Source organism: Serinus canaria, chromosome 1 (genome assembly GCF_022539315.1).
Source record: "Serinus canaria isolate serCan28SL12 chromosome 1, serCan2020, whole genome shotgun sequence".
Classification (NCBI taxonomy): domain Eukaryota; kingdom Metazoa; phylum Chordata; class Aves; order Passeriformes; family Fringillidae; genus Serinus; species Serinus canaria.
In genome coordinates, this window is record NC_066313.1 from 97,783,263 (window position 1) to 97,792,066 (window position 8,804).

Here is an 8,804-nt window from a genome sequence, read left to right on the forward strand (position 1 = left end):
TCCCTTTTGTGCTCCAGATGAGGCTGGACATGCAGGTATGTGAGCTCGGCATGGGCCACACCACTGTGCTGCTAAGGGTAACACTGCCCTGCTCCCCCCAGCCCTGGGCACTGCCACCTGTGTGTCACCCCCTCCTGCAGTCATCAGTGCCCCCACATCCCATACAGGCTGAAAACTAATGGGATAGGGTTATTTTACAGGTGAGTAAATTCCCTTGCTTGGCTGACTGTGTCACTATGATGTTAATTTCAATTTACTGAGCTACTTGAGGTCCTCCCTTACTAAAATTTTCAGTGCTTTCCCTAATCTTTACTCTGAAGCCACATACAGATCCAGAAGCTCAGTCTGCAACCATTTCAGAGAGTTTGGTTGAATTCTGAGCTGTTTATGACATTTCAAAATTAGAAAACTTTATCTGGCCTAAGGTATTTTTATTAAATATTTTCTTTAGCCTTGTAAGAATTTAATCAAAGGCAAGTAGGAATTAAATACTTCAACAGCAAACACACCAGGTGTGCTACACAATGTGTCCTCCTGTTTGGTAACAAACAAGAGATTACTGTTGTTCTACAAGAGACTTCAAAAGTTTCTGAATTTTTGTTTCTGAGGGAAGAAGCTAAAATCATAAATCATGAATCATAAAAATGAGAAAATCATAAATATGGGGAAAAGAGCACGGTTATAACTCCCTTAGGGCTATGCTGAATCAAATACCCTGCCTCCCTGGGAAAGGCATTGTTTTGAACACAGGAGAGCTATGAAGATTTAGCACTGTACATTTAAATAAGTGCTATTGATTACATACTTCAAGCCAGAGCCAGTGACTCCTCCAAGACCAGGAAAAGGTTATGGCTCTGGTCTGAAAAGTGCTTTCCATAAATGCAGCTGCAGGTTGTCCACAATTGTCACAGCCTCACTCCTACTTAAATTGCTCAGTACTATTTAGTGATGGACTTGGCACTGCTGGTTGAACTCAATGACCTTAGAGGTCTTTCCAGCCTTAATGATTCTGTGATTCTATGATTCCTTTTATCTTTGTTTTTGCATCTGATAGGCTTAAATTTAGGGGGAGTGTCACTCTTGCGCCGAGGTCAAAGCAGGAACAGGCAAGAGGCAGGATCATAGCAAAGGCAAAGAAGGCTTTATTCAAAAGAACCACACGGTTTTATAGAGTGGCATGATAGGTTCTATTCTATTGGCTAACTAACAGAAACATCTTTCTCACACACTGTCTTTGAGAGGAACAGAAAAATAAAGTAGAAAAACACCACCTGCAAATTGTTTATAGTCAACAAGTTATCACATCTTTCTAACTCCTTAAAACTTCTCACAAGCCACTGTGAGAAACATTTGCCATTTCTCTCTCTGTCCTATGGCATCTACAGGGAAGCTCCATGCAAAATGCAGTCTTTTCATCAAAATCTAAGATACATACAAGTTATTTTAATATTTAGAAAATTAGATCAAGTCTTTTCAAATGAGATGTCAATTTTCATTAACATTCTTTATTTCATTCAGATCTCTGGCTTCCTTTTCAATATCTTAAAGATAATTTGATGGGTCTGTGAAAAAAAAATACATTTAAAAATGTTCTTTGCAAAAAATATTTTGAAACCTATTTCACAAACTCGCACTCATTTTTTAATACCATTGAAGGAGCGAACCTGAGGTTGGAATGGTTTCTATTTCATCCTCATATTAAAATAATGAAAAATATCAATGCAGCAGGTGAGGTCAAGGAAGGAAGGAAGATTCAAGAAAGTTTTCTGAAATATGCCAGCAGGTAACAAATATTTGTAGCTGCAATTTTTTATGTGTGTTTCTCACTTCTTGTCTCATTACCTTGGTTTCAAAAACACTATGTACTTTACACTGTTGCAGCAGCCTGATCCCTTATCTAGGGCTCTCCTAGTGTTTGCTGGCACAGCTGCAGTGCTGATTCTTTGAACCTGGAGCGTTGTCTGCGGCGTTTTGTTTGTTTGGTAAATTTTCGAAGTGCCAAAGATAAAACCTGTGCCCAAGCATATTGCAAGAAAACCTGGGCCCAAGATAAAATCCTGGCAGGCAGCTCCAGCCAGCGCTGTGCACTCAGGCACTGCCCAGTCCTGGGAGGCTTTGCAGTCCCTGGCTGTGACCCTGGGGTGGCTCTCTACCCTCCTTTCAGCTGTCTCCATCAGCGCTGGAAGCATTGCAGTAGTGACTCAGGCCATGTTTTTTAAGGAATGCTGTAGTATGTTTCAATGTCCCTGAAATGCCTGGCTCCTGGGAAACTGAGGAATTTTCCACACTGAGTCCACGTCTAAAAGTGGAAAGGTGAAGTTCCCTTTGAACCAGGGAGCCCTTTGGGTTCAGTCTGCCCTGTCCTGTGTGACATGGCAGTTGTGTCATTTCAGCTGTCTGCAGGGTGGGTGTGTGGCACAGCAGGGCACTATTGCTGTTCCACAGTGCAGCTCTGCTTTCCTCCTGCGTCACAAGTGCTACCAGGCAGAGAAGCACTAAAAAATACATGGCTGCCATTTGCTGAACTGGTGTGAAAGGCAAAACTAACGTTAAATAGGGATAGAGCCAGTACCTGAAGGGAGTACACTGAAGCTGGAGAGGCACTCTTCATCAGGAACTGTAGTGACAGGACAGGGAGCAATGGATTCAGACTGAAAAAAGGGAAATTTAGGTTCAGACATGCGGAAGAAATTATTTACTGTAAGAGTGGTGAGAAATTATTTACTGGAAGAGGATGTCCAGAGAAGTTGTGAATAGCCTATTCCTGGAAGAGTTCAAGGCCAGGCTGGATGGGGCTTTGAGCAACCTGGTCTAGTGAAAGGTGTCCAGACCCTTGAGACGGGGGCTGGAACTAGATGGTCTTTATGGTTCCTTCCAAACCAAACCATTTTTTGATTCTATATTGAGTAATATTCATGCTTATATTGAGTTATTCCCCTGCTTGCTGAGGAGAAATTAAATAGGATAAAACATTGTTCTTCATTAAGAATTGAATTTTTTCTGAAATTCCTGAATTCCCTTCCTGAACCTGGTGGGAGATGAAGATGCCAAGTAAATCACAGCTTTCAGCTGTTCTTGCGTTAGTTTAGGATTATTCTGAGCAATTTGGCTCTAAAATTATTTATTGTAGATTTGAAAAATCACCACAAAGGACCAAAAACTGTAGCAACTAGTTAACACTGACACCAGATAAACAATTCAGATTCCTCACCTCTGTCTACAAGAGGAATTTTTCTTGCAGTATTTCCAAATATTGCCTTTTAGAATATGTTTAAATATGAAAAATCAAAGGTGTATGATTCTGCTGCATGGCAACAATAGGTGCAAGCAAGAAAAAATATCAGATGGTGAAATGGAAGTTTTAAACACAAATACTAATTTATGAAAATATTTCTTGAACTCAAATAGTTATTTTTAAAAATCCACCAAACATACATAAGGTAATGAGTTTTTCTTTGTTTTAAATAACAAACAAAAATTCAAAGCATCTCTATTCACCTAACAAGAAAGCAGGAAGCCTGTTATTGATATATGTAATCCTCATTCTCCCAATTAACTTGATTGGAAGAATCCCAATCAACCCCAGAAAGATTATGCATGTTTTGGCAGAAAGAATATGCCTTCTTTCTCATTTTCCTGACAAAATACATTTTTTTACAGGAGAAAACCATCTGTGTGTATTCAGCTGGGGAAAAAATCCTTGTCTTTCAGCCTTTTTTAAAGGCAAGAAGCTCAGTGCTGCTTATCTGAGCAGTGAGCAATCCCCTGAATGTTAACTGCTCATTGTTAGTGCTGGGCCATGATAACAGGGTAGCTTATCCTCTCCATCCTAGGAAACCACAGCGGGTGATGGGCCTCTGTCATTCACCATAAATCTTCAGAGATTAGTGATATTGCCCTTTCCAAGACTAAGATGGCAGCAGTTCAAAGATGCAAGGAAATATTTAGATGGCATTGTTCAAAACTGAGAGTTTTCTGCCCCTTAGTGAAATATTTGTGCTACCCTCACTTCATTGTATTTTTTATTATTATTTTTATGACACCATCTTTATATGTGATACTGTCTTTTAACCCTGAAAATCATGGAGGGAAGACAGCTGATTTTAGCTGACTTGGGTCTTCTGTAAAATGGTATTTATTTAGGAGCAGAAAAGTTGTTGTTGTTAGGCTGTAACATGTATTTTAGCTTGGGGAGCTAAGACACCCCTCCCAGATGAGTTCAGCCAGCTGGCAGGAGCTCAGCAGATGGGATGGACGAGCTGCTGTAGCTGCACAGGGTGTTTCTTGCAGGGGCTGTACATCTCGCATGCACCTCTGCAGCCAGACCCTCCCAGAGCCAGCAGCCTGGGCCAGCCTGGTGCTCAGACACTCCTGGTCAGACCACCTTGCCCTGACCCCTCTCTCCTCCCAGGGGGGCTGGCAGGGTTCCACCCCTGCCATCCTACTGCAGCTGGGGCTGTGGGCAGCTGCACAGCCTCCTCCTGCCCCTGGAACAAGAGGCACTACACATCTCCAAACCATGCTTCAAGCACCCCAGGTGCTGCTACTTAGGCCCAGGCTGCAGATCTCCTAGAACTCATTTCTCCATTGTAAGGGCTCCCCTAGGAAGGCTGAAGTGTAATTGTTAATTGCACAGGCCACCTTGAAAGGCTCAGCACCTTGAAATTCGTGGGAGTTTCATGAGGATTCACACTTAACCCATGAGTCCTCACACAGGTAGGGCAGCTATGCAGGTCATGCCACAAAAGGGATGAAAGAGTTCCCTTTGGAAAGAGTTCCCCCTTGGAAAGTTCCTCACTGCTGGCCAGCTGGATTAATATTATGTCTTTATTACTTCCTAATAATTGAGCACAGCAATTGTAAAATCTTTAAAGAATAGAGACTGAATAACATTTTGCTTAATGCTAAGATTATCAATGAAGACTGTGTCTCATTTTATATTAAAATCACATTGAAAAGTCATTTTACAAGTGCCTAATTGCTTGTTTATGGAAATAGCTACTTCAAAATATTTCTGTGATTAGCTTTACTGTTTCACTGTAAGTGGATATGAATTAAGGAGAATCAATCCTAGAATTCTTTTGAAATAAAAAATTGAATCTATCCTAATGTAAATTAATTACACTTACTGGCAAAATGCCTGCCTTATGCTGAACATCTCTTTGTAAGTGCTACTCTGTGTTTTCCAGGTGAGTCAGGTCCACCCAGTGTGTTGCTTTGAAGTTAATGGATCTGGGCTTCCTGTCAGCACTTCCAGCTGCAGAGTCAGTGTATTATCCACACCAACATCCCTCTGCAGCTGGGTTTTAGTGGGGGTGGATTTGACCCCATGTTCTGCACTAAGATAGAGAAGGAAGACTATAACACCTGTCCATTGAGCAAGTCTCTTTGACCAAAACGTTTCAGACTGCTAAAGGAAATTTTAAAAAAGTTGAGCATAGTTCCAAAGGTGCGGGGTGCCACTCTCCTGCCTACAGCACTGATAGAAGTAGGCACCCAGCCTTGTTGAGCATCCACCTTGTCCTCACCAATCCATGGAGATGGACAGGCACACCCAGTGCACACTGTACCCCCTGTTTTGGACACCTCCCTTTGCATGAGACCCAGGCCCCATCTCCCATCTCCCAGACCAACTCTAGCTGACCACAAGGGCTGAATGCCTAACTTTTAAATGGCTGATGTCTGTCCAGCTAGGTCCCAGCACACTGATCTGAGTCTCTCTGCCCAGGGCCCCTCTCTATCCAGCCCTGTCTCCCTGCTGGCCAGCAGAAGGATGTACCTGATGCCCTGTTATTCTATTCTCACCAGCTGCTGCCCTGTCACCATCTCATGCCACCTTAAGCTGGCTCTTAGGTTTAACAAGCAGAAGGGGTCTTTTACTCCCAAGTCACCTTCATGAGGCATATAGGAGACCTCCTCAGATGGTGGTTCTGGTCTTTGCTCATTTGTCCCTCTGGGGTTGTCAAACTCCCCACTGGCATGATTGAGAACTGACTGTGAAAACACTCCCAATGGCCACAGGGACGCTGTGGAGCCACTTGAGACAACTTGCTCAAGCTCTGCTAGACCAGAGGTCTAACTTATGGCCTGTCTCCCCTGTGCCATGTGGTTACACATGCAGCAGACTGAATAGGGAGGAGTAGTCAGAATAAAAATGTCTTGCTGCCATAGCTTCATTCAGAAGAAGGTAATAGCAAATCCAGAAAGTTCTCAAGCCAATCTCATGCCTACAGTACTTACACTTTTGCTATCTATGCCAGAGGCTGAAGGTAAAGAGCAAGAGAAATGGTCCTTGATCTGATACACACTCATATGTGCCATGAAAGGGACAATCTGTAGGAAAAAGCGATATATTGAATACCAAAACAAAACTTGGGAAAAGTGGGTTTTTTTCTCCCTATAAGTGCAGTGTGGCATTTTAGGGAGGAGGCAAACTGCACAGTATCATCTGAGGGACAGAGGTTGAAAAACACTCTAATTTTATGCCCTCACTCAGCAGTTAGCAGTCTCCAGGCAGAACTCACCTCTTACCAAGAAGTGGAGCCCTTTAAGGGAGTGGTGAGCACTAAACTCCAGGAGGGCATTTCAAGTTCAGTTGTTTGTTCCTGGAGGAAAAATCATTGAGCACTTCCAATCATTCTGAATGTGCATTCAGGACCAATTGCTGGCAATCTAGAACAAGCCAGGAATTGATTCAGGAAGGGTGGTAATCCATTACCATGGATTTAAAAATATCTTAAAGAGACCACACAGTATTTGCTTTTTTATAAAAATTAGAACAGCAGGATGAGAACGCACAGCTTTATTAGCAGTGCACTCTGAGGACAGCAGAAGACACAGCTCCCTTCATTTCAGTTTCCAAGTGCATGTGTGCAGAAGCTTAGTTACAAACTACAAGATTGTACATATTTCATAAAATGTGTATAAATTTGATACCTCCTATGAATATTATTTATTGCTTTGTAAAGTAATGTAGGTATGCATTCAGCCATCTGTATAGAATGTAAATATCATGTATTGCTGTGCACAGAGACAGTGCAGTTTATTTCATCTGAAACATATTTTGCTTTCCTTTTCCAGAGGCTCTATAATCTGCTGTGAAAAACAGTGAAAAATAATTTCCCTATTAAAAGAAAATTTGCATTAATGTCAATGTCTCAGCTCTCTTGAAATAGCATTTAGAAGGAAATTTAGAAGAAAAAAGATCAGAAAGTGAAAACGTGTTGCAATTTGGATTTTTTCTGTGACTTTGATGTATTTTCTAATTTTATGCACTATGCTTTTAAAATTGCTCATGAATGGCCTCTACATAAATATGGACTCAATTGGAGACTGTCAGATGTGAATATTGAATTGCCCAAAACTTACAGCTAATAAAGCATGACAGACAAAATAGATGACATCTGTTGCTTCTTAGTTAGAAGAAAACCCACAAGTTTCATATGCATTTTTATCCACTCACTTTTGTGAGTGGATAAAAGCCTTAGGAAGAGTTATTTTCCAGTGACCAAACATACAAGACCACAGGCTTTGCCACCAAAAATCCCACTGAGAAGCTCAGCCCTTGTCCAGGTTTTTCCCATGGGCAGCACTGGACTGGCAACAGGTGTGCAAACCCAAAGGGCTTGGCAGAGGTTTTTGAAATTCCCATTTCTGCCACCACTGACCTGCAGAAGTGGTGAAGATGAGAATGCAGCCCCAGGGGCTGTGGAGGGAGCAGGGGAGAGAGGAGGCCACAGACTGAGCAATGAAAAGCTGCACTCAGCATTGCCTGTAAAAACAGAGGCTCAAAGCAATCATATTAGAATAATTGGATACATGTAACAGTTATTGGCTGTGAAGCTCAGCTGCACAAGGTTGACTAATTAATGGAAAAATACAGAGGCACGTTGTGAAAGCTCTCCTGTGACATGTTGGCATCAGTGGGCTTTGTGTCTGGCTGACTGTAAGGAAACTATGAATGACCTTTGCTTCAACATCCATACCACTCTGAGCATCTGTTACACAACAGTTTTGGCCCTCTAAGAATCAATTGCAGCTCACAATACAAGGAGATGTTGCTTTTGTGGAGAGTTATTGCATGTGAGGTCATCAATCCAACCCACCAAGTCTGTGGCTCTTTTCCATCCTCATTACAAACATTGTGAGCTGGATGCAGATATAGGAATGCAGAAGTGCTGCAGAAGGCAGAATGTCACACTAGCTTCAATTTCTTCTGCTTGGCATTGTTTGATTCAGATTCATAATGCCGCTCACACTTTGTTCCATGTTTGACTTACTATTAATAATATTATTTAAAGTGTAAACAGTATAGACAACTGACAAAAGACAGTTTATCGGAAAGGTTTTCTTTACATGTTTATGCCATCCCTCATTTAAAATTTCAATTTCTTTTTCTATCCTGTTGGCTACAGTTCTGTTATATATTATTTGACAAAACTGCTTTTTATAATGCATTATCTTGCAAGTGATCTGTGTATTATAACATTAAACACTATGAAAAAATCTGAATACTGCACTTGAGTAGGTATTTTTCACATATTACGTGTATCAAAACAGACCTTTCACTGTGCATTTAGCACTAAAAGGTATAGAGTACAGTAATATCCCATTAGTTTAATTTTTTTTTTTTTTAATGTAGCACTTGGCACAAATTGGAAGCTCTCTGATACTCACTGGGAATCTATAGAGAAAAGTGTTGCAAGGCATCTCATAGCACTGCAAGCAATGAAGTTCCCAGAGACTGCAAATTCTACAAGTCTGCAGTCTGGTTTCTTTCTGCTCAGGCAGACAAGGCCAGTACG